The 24,263-nt window shown below is 41.6% G+C and overlaps 3 long non-coding RNA genes across 4 annotated transcripts; 2 read left to right on the top strand and 1 right to left on the bottom strand.

Moving 5' to 3' along the window:
* On the top strand, window positions 1-11,482 carry LOC129347560 (uncharacterized). The gene is made up of 5 exons (XR_008599706.1): window positions 1-3,029; window positions 3,226-3,410; window positions 3,511-3,569; window positions 3,641-3,703; window positions 3,810-11,482. It is a non-coding gene; the product is annotated as an uncharacterized LOC129347560 (long non-coding RNA).
* Window positions 11,483-16,053: 4,571 nt separating this feature from the next.
* Window positions 16,054-16,879, bottom strand: LOC118469594 (uncharacterized). The gene is made up of 3 exons (XR_004846507.2): window positions 16,689-16,879; window positions 16,555-16,617; window positions 16,054-16,448 (listed from the first exon to the last, which is right to left on the bottom strand). It is a non-coding gene; the product is annotated as an uncharacterized LOC118469594 (long non-coding RNA).
* A 1,325-nt stretch (window positions 16,880-18,204) lies between these two features.
* Window positions 18,205-21,034, top strand: LOC111588588 (uncharacterized). Of its 2 annotated transcripts, XR_008599702.1 has the most exons (5): window positions 18,205-18,805; window positions 19,101-19,970; window positions 20,158-20,510; window positions 20,582-20,644; window positions 20,811-21,034. It is a non-coding gene; the product is annotated as an uncharacterized LOC111588588 (long non-coding RNA). The 2 variants fall into 2 exon arrangements; XR_008599701.1 differs by lacking the exon at window positions 18,205-18,805 and having other exon boundaries at window positions 18,837-19,970.
* The last annotated feature ends 3,229 nt before the right edge of the window (window positions 21,035-24,263 follow it).

Raw genomic sequence — 24,263 nt, 5'->3', positions numbered from 1 at the left:
AAAGTCACAAACTTCTCATAAACTAAAAGTTCCTACAGCGCTCTGGCATTTGTGGTTTGGAGTTTGGGTGAAGCTGACAGCGTCACTGAGTCAGACAGATGAACAGAAAAAGAATCAGCGTTACTGAGCAACGTTTGGACGTGAGGGCAGTTTGTTCATCGTGAAATTGTCTTTATAAACTTAAATAACACGTCTGTAGGAGAGTTATTCCAAAAAGCATGTAAAGGACATGGAGGAAGAGGAGGGTGGGAGAAGAAGAAGTAAGCTGAGAGACGAAGGAGGAGGAGAAATGATGGAGGAAGTAGGAGGAAGAGAGAAAAAATGTGAAGGATCAACAGGAGAAGACAACAAAACAAGATGAGGGCTTCAGAAGAAAGAAGAAGAAAAGAAAAAAGATGGAAACGGAGTAAGAGAAGGGTGTGTGTGTGTGTATCGCTGGCTGGGCTGTCCCAACAGACTGAAATAGAAGCAGTCATTACTCCCTGTGTTGCTGTGATGGACAGTCTGTCTGTCTGTCTGTCTGCCTGCCTGCCTGCCTGCCTGCTCGTCTGTCTGTCTGTCTGCCACTGCCTGTTTGTCTGTCTGTCTGTCTGCCACTGCCTGTCTGTCTGTCTGTCTGCCTGCCTGCCTGCCTGCCTGCCTGTCTGTCTGCCTGTCTGTCTGTCTGTCTGTCTGTCTGTCTGCCACTGCCTGTCTGCCTGTCTGTCTGTCTGCCACTGCCTGTCTGCCACTGCCTGTCTGTCTGTCTGTCTGCCTGCCTGCCTGCCTGCCTGCCTGTCTGTCTGTCTGCCTGCCTGCCTGCCTGCCTGCCTGTCTGTCTGACTGCCTGTCTGTCTGTCTGTCTGTCTGTCTGTCTGCCACTGCCTGTCTGCCTGTCTGTCTGTCTGCCACTGCCTGTCTGCCACTGCCTGTCTGTCTGTCTGCCACTGCCTGTCTGTCTGCGCTGTGTTCATAATGCCGTGTGGTCAGTGAGCAGAGCGACAGGCTGCAGGGTGGAGCTGCCTTCACTGTAACCACAGACACACACACAAGTGAGTCCTTCTGATCTGAACTGTTGGCAGCTTCAGTCACAATGAAGTCAGGATGCTGCAGCAAGGAAATGCAAGCAAGATAACTAAACACACGCACACATGAATGGTACAAACATGGAGGAGTGGTGGTCACACTTTACTGTTTGGCTGGGAACACAACCGTGGACACAATGTGCTCCCTGGCAATTTTAATAGGTTCATTCTAACTATACAAGCTCATGTAGGAGTATCTGAAGAACTAGTGACATCCATCCATCCATCCATGCATCCATCCATTATCTATACACCACTTAATCTTCATTAGGGTCATGGGAGGCTGGAGTCCATCCCAGCTGACTTAGGGTGAAGACAAGGGACATCCTGCACAGGTAACAGTCTATCACAGGACTATACATAGAGACAAACAATGACACTCACTTTCACACCTATGGACTATTTAGAATCACCGTGTCATCACATTTTGTGAGATCAGTGTCCATGACCTTTAATCTTTACCTGCTAGATTTATTTAGTTCATCCTTGTCCTGGCATTCAAATGACGGAACCCTAGCCTAAATTGGAAGACATTTACTCCAGGTGAGATGAACAAGTAGATTGGTGCGGCAGAAGCAGTAATGTTGATGTTGTACCAAGCCGTTGTGGTGAAGAGGGAACTGAGCTGCAAGGTGAAGCTCTCAGTTTACCATCCATCTATGTTCCAACCCTCATCTATGGTCATGAGCTCTGGGTAGTGACAGAAAGATTGAGATTGTGGATACAAGCGGCTGAAATGAGCTTCCTGGGCTCAGCCTTAGAGATAAGGGGAGAAGCTCAGACATCTGGAGGGATCTCAGAGTAGAACCACTGCTCCTTCGTGTAGAAAGGAACCAGCTGAGGTGGTTTGGACACCTGATTCAGATGTCTCTAGGTAGACTTCCTTTGGAGGTTTTCCGAACACGTCCGCCTGGGAGTAGACTCTGGGGCAGACCCAGAACTCGCTGGAGGGATTATGTATCTCGTTTGGCCTGGGAACACCTCAGGATCCCCCAGGAAGAACTTGAGAGCTTGGCGAGGGTCAGGGACGTCTGGAACAACCTGCTTCACCTGCTGCCTCCACAATGGATGGATGGATGGATGGATAGACAGATGGATGGACAGATAGATGGATGGATGGATGGATGGATGGATGGACGGATGGATGAATGGATGGACGGATGGATGGATGGATGGATGGATGGATGGATGGATGGATGGATGGACGGACGGACGGACGACTCCAGCCGTGCAAGTGCTAACGTGTTAGCAGGGATGGGACATACACACAACCAAAACACATGATTCCTCTGAGGCCATAGAGGCATAAAAATGTCAGAAATGCAATAACTGGCTAAGTCTGAAGATTTAAGAATATTTGTTGCAGAAATATTTGAATTTTTCTCTTTTAGGTTAAGGAATTGAATGGGTGTGGTTTCCTTTATTTAAGTGGGAGGGTGGAATCACTTCTGGGGTCCGTTTCACGAAGCAGGTTCAACAAACTCCTGAACTCTGAGTTGATCTATTCTGAGATAGAAAACTCTGAGTTTTCGGTTTCACAACGGCTGATTTGAGTTGGTTTAATCAACTCGGAGTAGTTTCACCCGGAGTTAAGCACATGCACCACAACTATAAAAAGACAGCATCAATGGAACTCCGATTCGACGAGTCATCATGGCAACAGGGAAGCGGAGAGCTACGTGTTTTTTTTTTTACACCACTTGAAGTGGACATCTTAATGCGTTCATATGGCGACTTCGAACACATTTTTAGAAAGAAGTGCAACACCTGCAGCTGCAAAAGAGAGGGAGACGGCGTGGGAGAACAGTGCTGCCCAGGTCAATGTGTAAGTTTAAATCACAATAATATTACTGGGAAACTGTTTAATAGCAGCCTGTTCTGTTATTTCATTTAGGTGCAATCCTGCGGGGGAGAAGCGCATGTGGCAGCAGCTGAAGATGAAATATAAGAACATTGTTCAAACAGGTAAGAAGTCGGCATAATCTCATGGAGCTACCTCATTTGATAATGTTTTACATTGTAAAGTAGCTTAATTATTAAGTGGCTGTTTGACTGTGCAGTGGTTTTATCCCACACATAGCCTAAATGTCTGCATCCATATCATGTTCTGTCAAACAATTAAGCCTATTTAAACTGACACACACTTCTACTCAACCAACAGAAAGAAAGCAGATGCCTGTAAAAAGGGAGGTGGCCCAGCAGCACCACCTGTAACGGAGGCAGAGGAGCTGGTCCTAAGCCAGAATTTGGGAAGGCCAGTGGCTGAGGGAATCCCTGGAGGGAGCTCATCCTCTGAGACCACATCCCAAGACACAAGTGCTTTTATATATATGCGCGAGTGCGTGAGTGAGTGCGTGTATGTCCCATGTATATGTGGAATTTTTTAAAGCGTATTCATACAAATATTTACTTCTCTTTTGGGTCTTTTTTTCTTTTGGCCCAACAGATTGTGATGGTACTATCTGCCTGGTGGAGCCCCTTCACACCACAACACACCTTGGAACTGTAAGTAGGCAATACTCCCAAGATTTTGCCAAATGGTACTTTAAGTCCACTGAAACATATCACTCATCTAGGATGAAGAGGATGAAACTGTGTCTGCTGCCTTTACAGAGGGGGATCCAGAAAGACATCTAGAGGTATGTTGCTGATAGTTCTCTTCCCATTCCTTCACATTCTGCTGGAATATAGAGTGTGGCATTTAGCCTACACTGAAGTATTGCACATTCTCATCCTTCTTAACAGAGCATGGCTGGACAGCAGCAGGATGCTTCCTCAACTTCCACTGCACAGATTGACACAGTGAGATAGATGCTCAGTAAACACCAGAGGTTCAGTCCGTGGAATTCATGTGCAACTGTATAATTTAATCTCCTTTATGTATTCCCACTTACCAGTAAAACAAATACACAAAATCCACTTGCTGAAGAAAAATACAAAAAACAGATAAAGAAATGCAGTACTTGCACCGCCAGATTAAGAAGGCAGATCTAGAAATTGAAATACTGGAGCACAAGTCAGAGGTGGGTGCAGGTCACAGGTGAATTATGTTAACTACTGGAACATTAACTAAACTAGCTCTTTTATTTGTAGGAAATAAAGAAGACCAAATGAAATGTATGTCATGTGTTTATTTCACTGCTGTGGTGGTGATGATGGAGACTTAAACTCCAAAGTGATTATTGCATATGGTGTCTCTGACTGCTCTGCTGTCCTGGATAGCTGCAGGTGGATGAGGTCATCATCTGGGTCTTCAGTTTGTAGGGCAGAGTGTTGCTCTCCTCTAATAGTGGTAATATTATGAAGAACAACACATGCCACAATAATATCACAGGCCTCTCAGGAGTCACCCTGAGGTGATGTAGACACTGGAAACAGGCTTTCAGCAGGTCTATGGTCATCTCCACCCAGGCTCTCATCCTGCAGTGAACCCGGTTGAAGTTCTGTTGGGGGCCTGGTTCAGGGTCAGGGTATGAGGTCATCAGCCTGGGTTGGCATGGTAACCCCCGTCACCCAGCAGAAGGCCATCAAACTCTCCTGTAATGTATACTGGATACATTAGAGTATATTAAAGGAGGGAGACAAGCGAATTATATTGTAAAAAAAATCTTTAGGCTGCTTCCCATGCCGCAGTCCATCGCTCACATTAAACTCGTGATAAATCCTCCAGTCATGAACAGACCCAGGCCACTTGGCCTCCACATTGGAAATGATGTATGCAGCATCACATATGATCTTAACAGTGCAGAGAATGACTGATGTTGAACTATGATGCAGTCTTTAACATTTTGAAACCGTAGTCAATCTACCTGTAACCTACCTGCACATTTATGCTGTGAATGGACTTCCTGTTCACATAATCAGCTTCATTATGTCAGGGAGCTGTGATGGGGATGTGTCTGCCATCTATGCAGCCAATCACACTGAGAAATCCTACAAGAAATTAAAATTACTAATCCCAGTCTGAGGTTGCAGCACAATGTCATTAAATGAATATGATTTAAAATTAATTGAACAGATCTCTACATCATTCACCTGCAGTCCTGTGGAACTCCTCCTTGATGGCTCTGACAGGTTTGTGACCAGGGAAAACCACAAAGATGATAAAAGTCGTTTCAGGGCGAGGCTCACTTTTCTGACCACTCTACATACAGTGGCCTTACTGAAGTGCTCTGCATCTCCAACATTGTATTAAAAAAAACTCCCATTTGCAAAGAACCACAGCACAACACACAATATCTGATGGGATGTGAGAGCACGACTGCAGCTGGTAAAGTTGTAAATGTAAGGACATATTACATTGTGGATGTAGATTATGGACTGTGACGTGAAACGGTACCATTCAAAAACATAATTGTCCGGAAATGCCAAAACATCTATGCACAGCCTGATAAGTCTCTCCCGACAAATATTTAATTCTCTGCGCAGTAATGCTATGCCTTCATCCACTGGATCGTTAATAAACGGACATGACATTTATAGACAGCAGAACTAGGCTACACCAAAACTCACCAGCTAACTCAATGAATGAATGAGGAAATCTAATAGCATGTGGCTGAAAAAGGGCAGAGACAGACAGAGACTCGAGGTTTACTGAGATAAACCTGGTCCCGACCAGGTTAGATTCATAGAGTCTGTTACTACGGTAACTGACCGAGAGCTTAAGTTACCCCTCTTTGTGAAACAGGCTACAGTTACCCCTATGTCTCTGGTTTGAGTTACCTCCCTTTGTGAAACAAAAAACTCAGAGTTTCCCTCATTTCAGGGTTAACAAACTCAAAGTTTTCACTAAACCTGCTTCGTCAAACGGACCCCAGATGAAATAATACTGTGATGATTAAATGTGGCACAGTAACGGTTTGGGTTGCAGTACCGGCCTATCATTGACTCCACTGAAAGATGATTAACGTGCTGAAAGGAAATCAGTAGTGAAGCCTGTTTATCCCGATCACTTCTAATTACTGGGGAGTGATGAGACAGAGGGAGGAGTGGTGAGAAGAAGTCAGCTGTTCAGGACTCAGCAGCACAATGAGGAGACAATAGACTCAGTCCAGCATTCTTATACTCGTCAGCTGCCTGTTTGTGTGCGTCTATGTGTGTGTCACATGTGCAACTTTAACAAAAATGTGTATAAATCTGAAAGCAAATCTTAGTTAATGTGACTAAAATGAGCTATTAGTGTATCAGGATTAAAGCGCATTTAACTGTACAACAGCAGCCGCTTTGATGTCGCTCTGCTGTCGACTTTGCACTTCCTCTTAGATTGTAAAACCCGAATACACAGCTGTCTGTCATCACACACAGCAAGACAGCTCGTCTCTCTGTGGGTGTGTGTGTGTGTGTGTGTGTGTGTGTGTGTGTGTGTGTGTGAGACAGAGAGAGAGAGAGAGAGAGAGAGAGAGAGAGAGAGAGAGAGAGGATGAAAAGGTTACCCTACCTGCTGCTTTCTCATTACTGCCTTTGGGAGCCTTAATAATAGTTAAACATGTGTGTGTGTTGTGTGTGTTTATGTGTGTGTGTGTGCGTGCGTGCGTGCAACAGACTCTTTATGAACGGAAGCTATTGGTTGTTTGAAGTTTACACTACCTGCAAAGACAGGAGCAGAGAGGAGTTTAGGGTTTTATGCGGACTATGCCTCCCTGTGTGTGTGTGTGTGTGTGTGTGTGTGTGTGTGTGTGTGTGTGTGTGTGTGTGTGTGTGTGTGTGTGTGCGTGTGTGTGTGTAGGAGCCTCTTGTTAATAATGATTTACTGCGGGTGTGTGTTTGGTAAGGATGGGAGCTTTTACACCTAATAATCATGTGTTTCACCTGGATGCAGGAGCGTCTCAGGAACTGGGCAGCAGTTAATTTTGGCCGTCGTCGGTTTTCCAGCACAGAACTGCTTCCATTAACACGCTCAGTCAAATAAACTACAAAAGACAAAACTCAACATTAATGCACAGCAACAACCTCCACGATGAACAAACAGCACAGTAATATAAAAGTAACCGGGCCATGTTCATCCATTATACTGGAAACTACCGCAGCAACTGATTGGCTGATTTTTTTTTTTTTTTTTAGTCATTTCTGCACAGAATCTAAAGATGTGAGAGCAATAGTGAGCTACTAATTGTGTAAAGGACTTGACATTGCAGCCTGGCAGAGATTTAACAGATGCCCAGTGTTTTTTTTTTTTTTTTTTTAAATTTGTGTTTATTTTTATTACACCAGGAGAAATCCCGTTGAGATTAAGTATCTCTTTTTCAAGGGAGTTCTGGCCAAGATAGGCAGCAGCAAGTACAAAACACAATCATAAAATCACACAGTTAAAACATAATTAAAATACAAACAAAATAACAAAAAAATATATAAAATTTACAAGCAAGTTATGAAAAACAAGTGCATGTTGTTGAATCGGCCTTAAAAACTCGCATTAACTCGATTAACTCAGTTAATTTCCAGTCTTTCTGCAACATATTCCATGCAAAAGGTAGAGTAAACAAAAGCCTTTTTGCCCAGTTCAGTGCGAACATATGGAACAGAAAGCAACAAATGATCTTGTGAACAGAGCGAGTGAAGATGAGAACTTTTCTGTGCAGTGGTGCTACAGAGAAAAGTAGAAATCCTGAGTTACTAACTAGGACCTCAGTGCTGAAAAAGCTGTTGTATACATGGAAAGCAGATGCATTATTCTATTTAAGGGTGAGAAATCAAGTCTTCAGAGCAACAAACACTGAGGTTTAACATTTATCAATCACAGCGTTTTCTCTGGTTCAACTTCAGATTCATAAACCAGATTAAATATTCTTTCGTAAAGCAAATTTTACATTTAAGAGAAAGACAGACTGAGTAGCAATTGTAGTTGTGAGACTTTTTCATATTTCCACATTCGTACGCTGCATGTAAGTGCTACTGGAGAAAGTTCTGAGCCACATATACAACTTACAGATGAGAGAATAACAGGAAAGTGGGTGAATTGAACATTGAGACTTGTATTTTTCATGCAAAAATGTAATTATTGTCTAATCATAGTGACGATTTATTAAATCTTTTACAAGAAGAATCTTTCCTACTTTGCAATTGTGCATGAAAGTCTGAAGTTTTCACTTGTACCTAAATGCAGCACATGTTTGTTGATCCCAATGTGTGAAAAATAGATACAATTTCTCAGATTGTTTGGTATTTGTTTGTGGATTGGACAGTGTATTCAATCAAACTTAAGTCTTTAAACACTCATCTGTTATCCTTACTGACATTAATGTCTATGCATATAGGAGTTGAGACACCGTCCTACCTGAATCTAATGGTTCCTACACTTTTCTGCACTTCTGTCTGCATTTTGTTTGGAATAATTTGTCCTAAACTCACAATTACCTCATGCTGTAACAACACCAGGCACTTTCATCAGAGGTTGTTTTGTGTTTTCTAATCAAACATCAACACAGACAGAAAAAGACACATAAATGATGAATTCGTATAGATATTTAGTGAGTTATTTAGCATTTAGGCAGGTCATAGGAAAGAAAGGAAGATGAACCAGCCTGAGAGAGGAATTGCATCTCATCACACATGTCTGGAGGCTCACATTTATAGAAATCCTGGCGTCTCTGTTCCATGAGCCACACCAGTGACAGACATTAAAGCGCTATAGAAAAACTCCTCTTCAGTGTGTGTGTGTGTGTGTGTGTGTGTGTGTGTGTGAAGCAGACTGACAACGCTCTACCGCCACCTGTTATTAAATCCACCTTCTGGAATTACAGCTGAGAGAGAGTCAGAATCAGGTTCATCTCAAAGAACATTATAAAGGCATTTCCTGGGCTGAGAGGCAGCGACACTGAGAGGGAGGGAGAGAGAGAGAGAGAGAGAGAGGTGGTGGTGGTGAGGAGATAAAGAACTTCTCTTTCTTTTTTTGCCAGAAGCAGATAATTGAAGACCTTGCTCGGGGTTTGGGAAGCTAAAGGAGGGAAGACGGAGGCGTAGTCATCGAGGGCAAAGAGAAGAAAGAGAGAGAGAGAGAGAGGGAAGCCACGTCCACATGTATGACTCACTCTGCCTCCCTCCTTCTGCTCTCTAACTCTTTGTCTACATCCCAGAGCAGCAGAAAATATCGCCACTGGTGCTATTTAATGGGAGCACCTTGAGTAGAAGTGATAAACGTATCAATGCTCCCTGCAGCTGTAGGTTCAGTAGCAGTAAGTGCTTTATTTACAGTAGCAGTCACTGTATAAGTAGTAAAATGTCATAGGTGCACATAGACACACACGCACGCACGCGCACACACACGCACGCACGCACGCACGCACGCACGCACGCACGCACGCACGCACGCACGCACGCACACACACCAAATTGTCTGTTTTTGATGTGCTTGCCAAGGTAAACGCAGACAGACGTGAGGAGCACGTCTGGCATCTAAATATATGGCAAATGCTTTATGCTCCTCTGCTAACCACAAGACATAAGTGAACCATAAAACGATGACACAAAATCAAAAGAGGTCAAAATCACGCTGGTGTGTATGTAAAGTGAAATGAATGCACTACAAAGGTGGCTTCGAGGGGTATGTGGAGAAAGATTTTGCATTTTGTTGTGCTCAAAGTTTGTACAGTGTCGTTCAGATATGCAAGTAGAACAAATGTCAACAACTGCTGAAGTGCTGTTGCTACTGCACATTTATTCCTTCGTTGACTCTGTTTCAGTTTTTACACTTTCCCTGTTTTACTGTCTGCTGCTCATTTTGTTAAATTGAAAAGTCTGTCCCTCTTTCTTGGATAACTCTAGTCGCATTGTACTGAGGAAAAAGCAGCTGTATACACATCCATGTCAGCACACAAAGCTACAGATTTAAACTCAAAACAGCAGACTTACATGTATTTCTATACATTCTGCGGCACGTGTATTAGAAAACATGACTGAGGCCTCCTGGTAGCAATAAGAAGAGCTGCTTTGTTTATCATGTTTGGCTGGACAAGGTGAAAAAGACCAAAAGATAAAACAAGATTAAGGTCGAGGATGCAGAATGCAGAACAAAACATCTGGATCAAATGAATGACCTGCACAGCAAGTGCACTGACTGCATATGCCAGAGGAGTAAACCAGACGCTTGTTTTTTTGCACCTTATACAGAATATGTCCTGTTTGTTTTGTATTTCACATCCTTGGACCTTCATGCATATGAACAGATGAGAAAATTTACAAGACTCTTGCAGACATGTTGATGCAGAACTGGCCTCAGTGGTACTCAGTCTAGCCTGGTGTTATTCATCTAACTGATGTCTGAACTCATGAGGAAGTCACATTCTATGGATAGAAATTAGCCTCAACAAGGAAGAACATTCATATTATATGATCTACAAATGAAAACCAGATTTACAAATACTGACAATAATTTATGAGTAATTTGTGCTCTAAAATGTATCCAAACATGCCAAACAATTATTGAGTTAATCACACCTTTAATACATATCAGTAGTCAGGTCTGTAGAGGTAAATATATACATTATAAATGCATAGAGCAAAATATCTCTCCTCAGGATTTGCAATGACAAGGACTGTTGACCACCCTGCAGCTACAACACACATAGAATCACACACATTCATCACCTCCAAACTCAAAAATACACAAAATGCAGATTATATTATGTACACAATATTATACTGTTCCATGTGTGATTCCATACCTACCATGTTAATTAACCCTTGGACTGTATTATTTATTGTTTACAGTCTATCACAGATATTTACACCACCTTTCAGAAGTTTGGGGTCACTTAGAAATGTCCTTATTTTTGAAAGAAAAGAATTTTTTTTCCATGAAGATAACATTAAATGAATGATAAATCCAGTGTAGACATTGTTAATGTGGTAAATGACTATTCTAGCTGGAAACAGCTGAGTTTTAATGGAATATCTCCATAGAGGTACAGAGGAACATTTCCAGCAACCATCACTCCTGTGTTCTAATGCTACATTGTGTTAGCTAATGGTGTTGAAAGGCTCATTGATGATTAGAAAACCCTTGTGCAGTTATGTTAGCACATGGAGAAAAGTGGGAGCTTTCATGGAAAACATGGAATTATCTGGGTGACCCCAAACTTTTGAACGGTAGTGTATGTTCTCTACCATGTGTAACTGTCATTAACACTATACTGTATCTAATTAGCAAAATAACTCATCATTCAGGGCTCATGTACATAATACTGTGTATAATAACGGATTACTGCTGTTGCAATAATTTCACCGATTTCTCACCTAGTAGTGTGTCTGATGTATGCTTGTGTTTTTAGTTTGGTCTTTAAAAATTGCCTTATATTTATTCTTAGTTATTTAGCGTGTTAACACTTTGATTTCTGCACTGTGAATGGATGAGAGAAACGTCACTTTGTTTCACTGTGGACTACATGCATTGCAGAATGATAATAAAGCTGAAGTTGAAGTTATAGTCTTCTGCCAGTTTCTCCAGCATAAATTAAGAGCCTCAAATTAAAGCTACTTCACATTAGGACCTGATGAATGTTTAGAAGCCTCCAAGCAGTTGATGATGATGGAGGAGAATCTGGCTCTTCTCCAAGAGCAAACCACAGATAGACAGACAGACAGACAGACAGTTCCTCTACGTCAGCCATGGGAGACCCTCTGGTCACTAGTGACATCACCCAGCAGCAGCCAATCAATCACGTTCTCCCAGTAAGCGTTCAGAACGTCTGGCTGTGAGGTGTGAAGCTGAGGGTCCAACACTAATGAGGCTTTTCTGGCAAACATACAAGTGAAGCATCCTTGTATAGAAAGAAGGAGGAGAGGAGAAATGATGAGAAAAGAAGGATTAAAAGATGGAGCAGAGAGTGAAGTGTTAAATGGGTGAAGTGGGTTGGATTAAAGAGAGAACGAGGCCAGCTGAGAGTGAACGAATGGAAAAGTAGACCGAGGGGTGACTCAGTACAGCCAGAGAGAGAGAGGAATGCTTAACACACTTTATGTCTCTCTGTTACTTTCTCTGTTTCCCAACATGCAAACAGTATCAAACCCATCCCCCCTCAGAGTGCAGACAGGCCGAGGATGGAAACTATGAGCACCGAGCTGCTGCCAGACAGCAGAGAGAAATGATCAACAGGAGGAAAATATCCAGTAATGCTCTGACTCAGGCTATTCTCTTCTTTTCTTTATCTATCAAGTCAAGATTTTCATTAGAATTTGATCAAATTCTGGTGGAGTTTGGTTTAGACTTAGATGTAGAAACGTATTATGCAGAGTGAAGAATTTGCAGGATTTGTATGGAAGGTTCGATGAGATTTTAGTGAAATTACAGTCAAGCATCAAAGGAATAGTTTGACATTTGGAGGATTGTAGCTCAGCATTTAGACTGGTGATGAGGACGCTTCTTATCTGACTGTGCAAAAGCAAAATCTAGAAAAAATAAAATGTCTAACTGCTGTTTTTGCACTTTTTTTTAAAAAAAACAAATTAACACTTGAAAGCTGTTACTAAATCTGCCTGTTACCACCTGAAGAACACTGCCAGAATCAAGGGTTTCCTGTCTTCAGAAGACACAGAGAAACTTGTTCATGCATTTATTTTCAGTTTGTTAGATTATTGTAATGGTGTCTTCACAGGTCTTAACAAGAAATCCATGACGCAGCAGATCTAGAGCTGCTGCCAGAATCCTAATCAGAGGTGGGTAGAGTATCCAAAAATTGTACTCAAGTAAGAGTAATGTTACTTCAAAATGATATCACTCAAGTAGAAGTAAAAAGTAGTCATCTAAAAAAATTACTCAAGTAAGAGTAAAAAAAAGTATTTGGTGAAAAGACTACTCAAGTACTGAGTAACAGTTTGATTGTAATGTCTGATTTATTTTTTAGAAATGATGTCATCAGACAGACAAAAATGTAAAATAATGTGCAAATTCTGGTATTTCCAAATAATAAAATAAAAAAATAGCAAAAATAAATAACATCTTTAGAAAATGACAAGTTAAGGCACAAGAAACACAAATTTCCAAATCTCAGTTTTTCCACAACATAAAGCTTCTGAAACAAATACCTGCAGTAAGGGAATGTTTGTCTGTTTGACCAGTGCAAACCACTTCCAGTGACAAGACATACTGTATTTCACTTCCCTCCAAATAGCACAGGCTCAGTAGATAGAAAATAACAACTATGGCTGGACCTGAATATCTGAATAGCTCTCTGGTAAAATAAAGCACATCTAATGTGGTAAACAAAGAAGTAAGGAGTGGAGTGTAGCCCAGTGTAATGGAGTAAGAATAGCGCTTCTTCTTCACAAATCTACTCAAGTAAAAGTAAAAAGTATGGCAGAGTAAAACTATTGTCAGAAGTACATTTTACATTCAAATCACTACACTGCCTTCCTGTTAGTCAAAGGATGGATTTCAAAATCTTGCTCCTGGTCTACAAAGCACTGAATTGTCTTGGTCCAAAACACATCCTGGACTTATTAGCCCCACATGAAGCCTCCAGAGCCCTCAGCTAATCAGGAACAGGTGTTACTGTGTTCCCAGCAGCAATCAGCTATGATGCTCCTCACCTGTGGAATAAACTTCCTGAACGCCTGAAGGCCATCTACCAATCCTATTAGTCCACAGCTAGCTGCGCTGTACGACATGGAGCTAATAGTCTTTGGGCACGACGTGAAGTTTGCTCTGTGCAGATTACACGATGAAAACGCAGCTCAATCTCAGATGAGTCGACGTGAATGAGCAACAGTAAAACGTCATAAGCGTGCGTCAACCATTCATGGACATATGCGTTATTTAATAACATGAACTAAGTGCTGCGGCCACTGTTTACAGCGGTGTTTGTGTGTGTTTGCTAGCTGCTAATGTTAGCTTACTAACCGACTATATTCTTCCATGCTTCGTCCTGTTTTGTCCGGTTGTGGTCCGAGCTGGAGGACACGTCAAAAAGGCTTCTGCTGCCACAACTTCACAAGGCTGTCTTCTTTGTTTAAATCCCACATGCTTGTTCTGATGCGTTTTGTCGCCGCAAGTCATCTATCGGGGTTTGTTGATCAGTACGTCATTTCATCCTGCATTTCTATTGGTTAGTTAATGCAGGTCCAGCAGCATCACACTGTGAGACGATCATCCCAAATTTCTGACAGTCATAATTTTATTGCTGCTTGTCTGTAGTCACCACGACAACGGCCGTCCTTGAAGCTGTCTCACAGTGGGACATAGGACCACCGATTCAGAGCCAAGACCAAAGATATCACCATGATTCTGTCATGATTGCTATCTTGCGTCTGGGACGGCCGGAAGTCGCCCCGTGTGTAGAGGCCTTAAGGTGCTCCAACTGTTGGCTCTTTTAAATCAGGCCTGAAAACCAGGGGTCCGTTTCACGAAGCAGGTTTAGTGAAAACTTTGAGTTTGTTAACCCTGAAATGAGGGAAACTCTGAGTTTTTTGTTTCACAAAGGGAGGTAACTCAAACCCGAGACATAGGGGTAACTGTAGCCTGTTTCACAAAGAGGGGTAACTTAAGCTCTCGGTCAGTTACCGTAGTAACAGACTCTATGAATCTAACCTGGTCGGGACCAGGTTTATCTCAGTAAACCTCGAGTCTCTGTCTGTCTCTGCCCTTTTTCAGCCACATGCTATTAGATTTCCTCATTCATTCATTGAGTTAGCTGGTGAGTTTTGGTGTAGCCTAGTTCTGCTGTCTATAAATGTCATGTCCGTTTATTAACGATCCAGTGGATGAAGGCATAGCATTACTGCGCAGAGAATTAAATATTTGTCGGGAGAGACTTATCAGGCTGTGCATAGATGTTTTGGCATTTCCGGACAATTATGTTTTTGAATGGTACCGTTTCACGTCACAGTCCATAATCTACATCCACAATGTAATATGTCCTTACATTTACAACTTTACCAGCTGCAGTCGTGCTCTCACATCCCATCAGATATTGTGTGTTGTGCTGTGGTTCTTTGCAAATGGGAGTTTTTTTTTTATACAATGTTGGAGATGCAGAGCACTTCAGTAAGGCCACTGTATGTAGAGTGGTCAGAAAAGTGAGCCTCGCCCTGAAACGACTTTTATCATCTTTGTGGTTTTCCCTGGTCACAAACCTGTCAGAGCCATCAAGGAGGAGTTCCACAGGACTGCAGGTGAATGATGTAGAGATCTGTTCAATTAATTTTAAATCATATTCATTTAATGACATTGTGCTGCAACCTCAGACTGGGATTAGTAATTTTAATTTCTTGTAGGATTTCTCAGTGTGATTGGCTGCATAGATGGCACACACATCCCCATCAAAGCTCCCAAATATAATGAAGCTGATTATGTGAACAGGAAGTCCATTCACAGCATAAATGTGCAGGTAGGTTACAGGTAGATTGACTACGGTTTCAAAATGTTAAAGACTGCATCATAGTTCAACATCAGTCATTCTCTGCACTGTCAAGATCATATGTGATGCTGCATACATCATTTCCAATGTGGAGGCCAAGTGGTCTGGGTCTGTTCATGACTGGAGGATTTATCACGAGTTTAATGTGAGCAACAGACTGCAGCGTGGTAGGCATCCTAAAGATTTTAACAATATAATTCACTTGTCTCCCTCCTTTAATATACTCTAATGTATCCACTATACATTACAGGAGAGTTTGATGGCCTTCTGCTGGGTGACGGGGGTTACCATGCCAACCCAGGCTGATGACCTCATACCCTGACCCAGGCCCCCAACAGAACTTCAACCGGGTTCACTGCAGGATGAGAGCCTGGGTGGAGATGACCATAGACCTGCTGAAAGCCTGTTTCCAGTGTCTACATCACCTCAGGGTGACTCCTGAGAGGCCTGTGATATTATTGTGGCATGTGTTGTTCTTCATAATATTACCACTATTAGAGGAGAGCAACACTCTGCCCTACAAACTGAAGACCCAGATGATGACCTCATCCACCTGCAGCTATCCAGGACAGCAGAGCAGTCAGAGACACCATATGCAATAATCACTGCAGAGTTTAAGTCTCCATCATCACCACCACAGCAGTCAAATAAACACATGACATACATTTCATTTGGTCTTCTTTATTTCCTACAAATAAAAGAGCTAGTTTAGTTAATGTTCCAGTAGTTAACATAATTCACCTGTGACCTGCACCCACCTCTGACTTGTGCTCCAGTATTTCAATTTCTAGATCTGCCTTCTTAATCTGGCAGTGCAAGTACTGCATTTCTTTATCTGTTTTTTGTATTTTTCTTCAGCAAGTGGATTTTGTGTATTTGTTTTACTGGTAAGTGGGAATACATAAAGGAGATTAAATTATACAGTTGCACATAAATTCCACGGACTGAACCTCTGGTGTTTACTGAACATCCATCTCACTGTGTCAGTCTTTGCAGTGGAAGTTGAGGAACCATCCTGCTGCTGTCCAGCCATGCTCTGTTAAAAAGGATGAGAATGTGCAATACTTCAGTGTAGGCTAAATGTCACACTCTATATTCCAGCAGAATGTGAAGGAATGGGAAGAGAACTATCAGCAACATACCTCTAGATGTGTTTCTGGATCCCCCTCTGTAAAGGCAGCAGACACAGCTTCATCCTCTTCATCCTAGATGAGTGATATGTTTCAGTGGACTTAAAGTACCATTTGGCAAAATCTTGGGAGTATTGCCTACTTACAGTTCCAAGGTGTGTTGTGGTGTGAAGGGGCTCCACCAGGCAGATAGTACCATCACAATCTGTTGGGCCAAGTGAAGAAAAAAAGACCTAAAAGAGAAGTAAATATTTGTATGAATATGCATATATATGCATATATATATATATATATATATATGGATATATAGAGAGTGACTTGGCTGAGTAGAGGTATTTGTTGAAATAGGGTTAATTATTTAATGTAAGTTGATATGGATACAGATATTTAGGGTGTGTTAGATAAAACTGTTGCACAGGCAAACAGCTACTTAATATGTCTGTTCTTTGACAATGTAAAATACATTTAAAATGAGGTAGCTGTATGATATTATGCTGATGTTTTTGTCTTATTAAATATGGTGTTACATTTCATTTTAAGGTCTTGTTGTATGTGTTTATATACCACAGGCTTGCAGTTAAATGAAATAATGTAGCAGTGTGTCATTGAAACAGGTTTCTTTTGTATTATGGTGATTTAAAGTTACAGTTTGAGCTGGGTATTAATGTTGTTTCATGCTATTTTGTTGTGTTTTGCAGCTGTAGTGATGTATTTCATTTGAAAAAGGTGTTCAAATTTGTTACATAGTTGTATTCAGATTTTCAATTCAAAGGGTGTAGTTTTCAGTGCTTCTGTTGTTATGGTGGCATTGGGGTTACATTGAAGTGTTTTTCTAGTTGTGATGCATGTGTTTAATTTTGGGTGAAAGTAGTATGTGTTGAGTAAAGGAAGTCATGTTACTTAGTAAACTGGGAAGTCTTAGTTTTGTGTCAGTGTGACATTAACGTTCTTTAGAGAGTTGAAATGGATATTTGTTTATGATGTTTAGATTTTGTTATTAAGGCAAGTGAGTCTTTCAGTGATGTGTGTTTGTTAAATATTGTTGATGTATGACATGATGTGTTTTGTGGTTGTCAGATGTGAATGGGTGAGAATGTGTAGTCATTCAGCTGGATAGCTAGTATAACTATCTGTATAGAGAGACGTGCTATAGGTAGATAGGCCGCTACGCTGGTCCCAAAAGATAGAAAGCCTGTGAATAGTTACTTAAAATTCAGTCAAAGGTTCCAGGTCCCCAGCCTGTAGAGGAGAAGACTCAACAAACACACAGTGGAGGTAACAGAACAGCCAGAATTTGTCTTCCAGTCTATCCAGTGATAAATGCTTCTTACCCGTTTGTCACATACATTTCTCCCCCACAGGATTGCACCTACATAAAATAACAGAACAGGTTACCATCACAGTTTTCCCCACTACACTGTTGTGGTTTCAACTTACATATTGACTCGGGCAGCAATGTTCTCCCAGGCAGTCTCCCTTTTGCACCTAAACAAAATAACAGAACAGGTTACCATTAAACACTTTTCCCCTGCAATATTATTGTGGTTTCAACTTACGCATTGAGCCATGCTGCACTCCTCTCCCACGCTGTTTCCCTCTCATTTGCAGCTGCAGCAGTGTTGCAGTTCTTTCTAAAAACGTGTTCAAACTCACTATATAAGCGCATTAACATTTCCAATTCAAACAGTGTCATTCTCTGCTTACCCGTTGCCATGGTGACTCATCAAATCAGCGCTCCATTGATACTGGCTTTTCAGAGCTGTGGTGCACATGCTTAACTCCGGGGGGAAACTACTCCGAGTTGATTTAACCAACAACAGTTTGTTGAACCCGCTTCGTGAAACAGACTCCAGCAGACAAACTAAACCACAATCAACACTAAAAGAAACTACACTACCAAACCAACAAAAACCACAAAACCAAACAGGAATAACCTGAACCAAACACAGCAATGTACTTACAAAAACCAGGGGAAAACCAAACTAAAGGCTAGGCAGGCTAGGAGAACCCAGAAGCTAGTGGGGAAACAAAATTGGCAGACTGAAGACTGGGGAGCATCCAAAAACAGACAGGAGTTGAACCGAGTCCACAAGAGCAAAATCCAGGACAGCAAAATCTGTTGAGTCCAAGAGGCTGAAGCTGACAAGCAGCAGAAGGCTTGGTGGGGAAACCCACAATCCAGGAACACAGCAGAAGCCATGGAGGGATGTGAGCCGATGATCCAGCGATGAGTGACTGGAAGCACAGAGCTTAAATACTGGAGGTGAGGTAGAGAACAGTCAATGGAGTGAACTAATTACTGCAGGTGACACTCATTACAGTAATTAGCAAATAGAGTGCAGGCAGGTGAAGCAACTTGACTCTGTCTGTCATCTGTCCTCGTCCCTGTCTCTTGCTCTCCCTGCTTCACCTGTCTGCACTCAGCTGATTACTGCAGGTGACTCACATTGCAGTAATCAGCTCACCTGCCCTCAATATCACCTGCTCACTATTTAAACTCTGCTTAGTGACTCTTTGCCTGTTTGACCATAAACTACTGGACGCCTGCTTCCCTCCAGGCTCAGATTCCCACAAAGACTCACATGGCTTCACACGCTCTGCTCCCTCATGGACTCTGCTTCCCCACTTCTGGACTCCTTTTTTCCTCGACCCTTTTTCTCCGTCTTGTGAGTATCCTTGCTTAGTTTACTTTTGTTAATCCAGTTTAGTATTGGTTGACTTCCGTTTCTGTATTGGTAGTGTTTGCTGGGTTTTGAATAGTTGGGTTTAGTTTTGTTTCCCCAGTTCAGCTCTCCATTTATGTACTAGTTTAGTTATCTTTTTAAATGAAACTCTTTCCATTATTCACCTGTCTGGAAGTCTCTCTGTGTCTGTGCCTGCGTTGTCCAACTCAGGGCCCAAACCGTCCCTTAAATAACTCTGGGTCCGTTTCACGAAGTAGGTTCAACAAACTCTGTGTAACCCTGAACTCTGAGTTGATCTACTCTGAGATAGAAAACTCTGAGTTTTCGGTTTCACAACGGCTGATTTGAGTTGGTTTAATCAACTCAGAGTAGTTTCACCCAGAGTGCACCGCAACTATAAAAAGACAGCATCAATGGAACCCCGATTCGACGACTCACCGTGGTGACGGGGAAGCGGAGAGCTACGTTTTTTACACCACTTGAACTGGACATCTTAATGCGTTCATATGGCGACTTCGAACACGTTTTTAGAAAGAAGTGCAACACCTGCAGCTGCAAAAGAGAGGGAGACGGCGTGGGAAAACATTGCTGCCCGGGTCAATGCGTAAGTTTAAATCACAATAATATTACAGGGAAACTGTTTAATAGCAGCCTGTTCTGTTATTTCATTTAGGTGCAATCCTGCGGGGGAGAAGCGCATGTGGCAGCAGCTGAAGATGAAATATAAGAACATTGTTCAAACAGGTAAGAAGTCGGCATAATCTCATGGAGCTACCTCATTTGATAATGTTTTACATTGTAAAGTAGCTTAATTATTAAGTGGCTGTTTGACTGTGCAGTGGTTTTATCCCACACATAGCCTAAATGTCTGCATCCATATCATGTTCCGTTAAACAATTAAGCCTATTCAAACTGACAGACTTCTACTCAGCCAACAGAAAGAAAGCAGATGCCTGTAAAAAGGGAGGTGGCCCAGCACCACCACCTGTAACGGAGGCAGAGGAGCTGGTCCTAAGCCAGAATTTGGGAAGGCCAGTGGCTGAGGGAATCCCTGGAGGGAGCTCATCCTCTGAGACCACATCCCAAGACACAAGTGCTTTTATATATATGCGCGAGTGCGTGAGTGAGTGCGTGTATGTCCCATGTATATGTGGAATTTTTTAAAGCGTATTCATACAAATATTTACTTCTCTTTTAGGTCTTTTTTTCTTCACTTGGCCCAACAGATTCTGATGGTACTATCTGCCTGGTGGAGCCCTTCACACCACAACACACCTTGGAACTGTAAGTAGGCAATACTCCCAAGATTTAGCCAAATGGTACTTTAAGTCCACTGAAACATATCACTCATCTAGGATGAAGAGGATGAAGCTGTGTCTGCTGCCTTTACAGAGGGGGATCCAGAAAGACATCTAGAGGTATGTTGCTGATAGTTCTTCCCATTCACATTTCTTAACATTCTGGTGGAATATAGAATGTGACGATCTCACGACGAATATTTAATTCTCTGCGCAGTAATGCTGCTCCTTTATTCACTGGATTGTTAATAAACGGACATGTGACGACCCTTTGTCTCAACACCAGGTGTGCCTGATCAGGAGCAGAGGGTCGTCACCTGACTGAGCCACACCTGCAATCAGTGGCTCAGCTGCATTTAACTGCTCTCCTCTCCAGTCTAGACGGGGCTTGCTGACAGGAGCTGGTGTCTGTGGAGATCCAGCCTCACCTGTGGGTTTTTGTGTCGTTTGGGCCTTGACGGCATTGTGGACTGCTTTTAGTTGGCAATAAACCTTTGTTTTCTCACCGTACAGTGGTTGTCTCCGAGCTTTTATTGCAATTGTAGAGCCGAGTTGTAACAGACATGACTTTTATAGACGGCAGAACTAGGCTACGCTAAAACTTGCCTGCTGACTGAATGAATGAGGAAATCTAATAGCATGTGGCTGAAAAAGGGCAGAGACAGACAGAAACTCAAGGTTTACTGCGATAAACCTGGTCCCAACCAGGTTAGATTCATAGTCTGTTACTATGGTAACTGACCGAGAGCTTCAGTTACCCCTCTTTGTGAAACAGGCTACAGTTACCCCTCTGTCTCTGGTTTGAGTTACCTCCCTTTGTGAAACGGAAAACTGAGTTTCCCTCATTTCAGGGTAAACGGACTCGGAGTTTTCACTAAACCTGCTTCGTGAAATGGGCCCCAGATTCTTTACTGCAGCTTTCTCTTAGATGCTCAGTCTGTTTTCCTGTCTTTTAATGCAGTTTTATTATCTTAATGTCTACTTTTATATTTTATTTCTATGATTTTAATGTATGTCTACCTTTAAATCATTTTCTGTGTTTCTTTGCCATTGTAAAGCACTTTGAATTGCATTGTGTATGAATTGTGCTAAACAAAAATAAACTTGCCTTAAAATGCATGATACTGGATTTTTGCTAATATTCAATTTGCCAATATTTTCAGAATCATTTCAGTCAACTGCATAGATTTTTTTTTTTTCCACCTAACTGCAGAGATAATCAGGTGTTTTCTGTAATGAAAATGACACATTATTATTCCTACTCTTATGATGGTTCACTGGCAGGAGGAGATGCAGACTTTAATGTGTCAAGTTACGTTTAAAACATGCCATACCTCTTTTTATATAACATTTTCAAACAAAACTGCAAACTTATTGACTGACAAGTGCTATCTATGAGCTTCCATCAGTGTATGTGATGATGCAGAGGATCAGAGGTTGTTTTTGGAGAAGGTCATCTTGCCATTTCCCAAAGCTTCCAGTCTCTGTGCTAAACTGAACTAAACCACTGCTGGCTGTAGCTTCAAATTTAGTGCCTCAGACATGAGAGTAGCATAAAAGTTTTCATCTGACTCTTGGCAAGAACGGGAATAAAAATATTTGCTAAAACATCAGTCTCTTGCTTGAACAGATTTGTCTTTTTCCATGTCACATGGCGAGTTATTTAGTTGACATGTTACTTGAAAATGGACCACAGAACCTCCCATATGGGTGTCTGAGGTCTGATCGGAGTTGAAATTCCTTCTCTGCATGTGCCATATATACGCAAGCAGACCTGGTAGTGCAGCCGACACAAGCCCAGACAAACATCAGTGTATACACGGAGCTCCACACCCCCGGGACAGACACTTATGTAGGCAGTGTTATGATGATAATCATAAGGTGCTGTTAATTGGCATGAAATACTGGCATGCGATCAAAAACTCGTATTCAGAGGGAAGGCAGAGTCGTCTGCTGCCTTCCACCATCACAAACATCCTGTCAAATGGTAAACGGCCACTATTGTAGCTGTCACTGTGCAATAATAATGCAATTCATCCAGAAATACTACAAAAAATACATAAAATTTAGGCCTGTGCACTGTCTGACTGCTCTAAGCATGGCAGCATTTACTCTACTAGCGGTCTGCTTCCCTGTGTCTCTACAATGTGTAAGAAGCTATTTAATTAATAATAAAATAAACTGATGTGCTGGTGGCTCGGCAATCATACAGTCCTGCAGTGCAGCTAAACAGTGTTCAGAATTTAAGTACAAAAGTTTATTCTTAACCATTAAAATTGCATTTTGACCAAAAACAACAAACTGTCTACTTACTGGTGTTTTCCCAAATATGTAAATCATTTTCTACAAGGACTTACAAAAACAAATCAATTATTGTATTTGTTGATTTTATGATAATATCCGTATTCTGATCTGATAGATATTTTATTCATCCTCCTGGGGTAATTCAAGGTATCCAGTAGCTCCCACAGGTTAGATTAAAGAAGAATAAGTTGCAAATAATGGGCAAGTGATGCACAAATCATGCTGGTAGAAGAAATAAAACACAAAATTGTGCTGGTTTTTACAATTAAAAAACAGTATTAAACAGTTTAAATATGGTATAACAATGAGGTACTTGGGTCCTGATGGACGCAGGATTATTGGGTTTTATTGCATAGTTGAGCCACTGTTTAATAACTTTAGCTGCTAATGTAGCTAAATATAAAAAAGAAAGGCAGAGTTTAAAAACAATTGTACAGCTTGAATCATGGAAAGAGTAGAATTTTGTGCTAACCAAGTGAAAACTGATGAAAAATTGCCTTGAATGTCTAAAAAAATGTAACCTGAACCTCTGACTTTTAAGCCTATGTCCATTTTTTTCTACATTTTGGCAATAAAAAGTTCTCGACAAGCCGTCATTTACATACTGAGGAAAAAGTATGTGATAAACAGATTTGTTCATTCTCACTGGACAAAAGAAATCCTGACAGTGCTGTAAAGAGTCTGTGCATATATTCTACTGCAAACATGTACATACTGTTCACACACACACACACACACACACACACACTGTTTACCTCCAGCCACAGTCTCTCCGTGGACACATTAAAGCTCCACATGGCTGACAGAATATGAACAGTGTGAAGTGCAACAATGGAACTTCATTCACAGATACACTACAGAACAAAAGTTTGGAAACAAGATCAAATCATTGGGATTTTGTTTGCAAACTCAAAAGCCAAAGAGCTAAAGTGAATAATGCAAACTGTGATTTGTTTTTTTTTCTTTTGCACTAAAGTTGTGACTCTTGCAAATCTTTTCAACCCTAAAACTGAGCCCTTCTCTTCTTTAGTAATGTTTATTCAGCATTCGTCTGGTAACTTCCTTGCATACCTAAATGTAGATTGAGGAAAATGGTGCATACCAATGAAAGCCAAGTCTGATCATGCAGGAAATGCATCCCAAAACCCACAGCATTAACACTGGTTTTGAAGGAAGGCATTGTGAACAGAAACGTGAAGTTGAGTGCAAACTTTTGGCCTGTAGTGTGTGTATTAGCAGTAAAATGTAGTTAAAGCATTAAAGTACCGCTTGTTCCTCTGTCTGATATGTTGTTTTATGTGCCATCGGTAGCTTATTGATAGCGAAGCATCAGTGTGTCAGCAGCATGTTGCAGCTGCTGCACATTTAAACTACTTTATATCCTGTTTTATTTCCAGATAAAGCAGATAAATCTACACACTTTTTCTTGAAGCTT

Source organism: Amphiprion ocellaris, chromosome 19 (genome assembly GCF_022539595.1).
Source record: "Amphiprion ocellaris isolate individual 3 ecotype Okinawa chromosome 19, ASM2253959v1, whole genome shotgun sequence".
In the NCBI taxonomy this organism is placed as follows: Eukaryota; Metazoa; Chordata; class Actinopteri; family Pomacentridae; genus Amphiprion; species Amphiprion ocellaris.
Note: the sequence above shows the minus strand (reverse complement) of the source record. Positions and strands in the feature narration are given on the sequence as shown.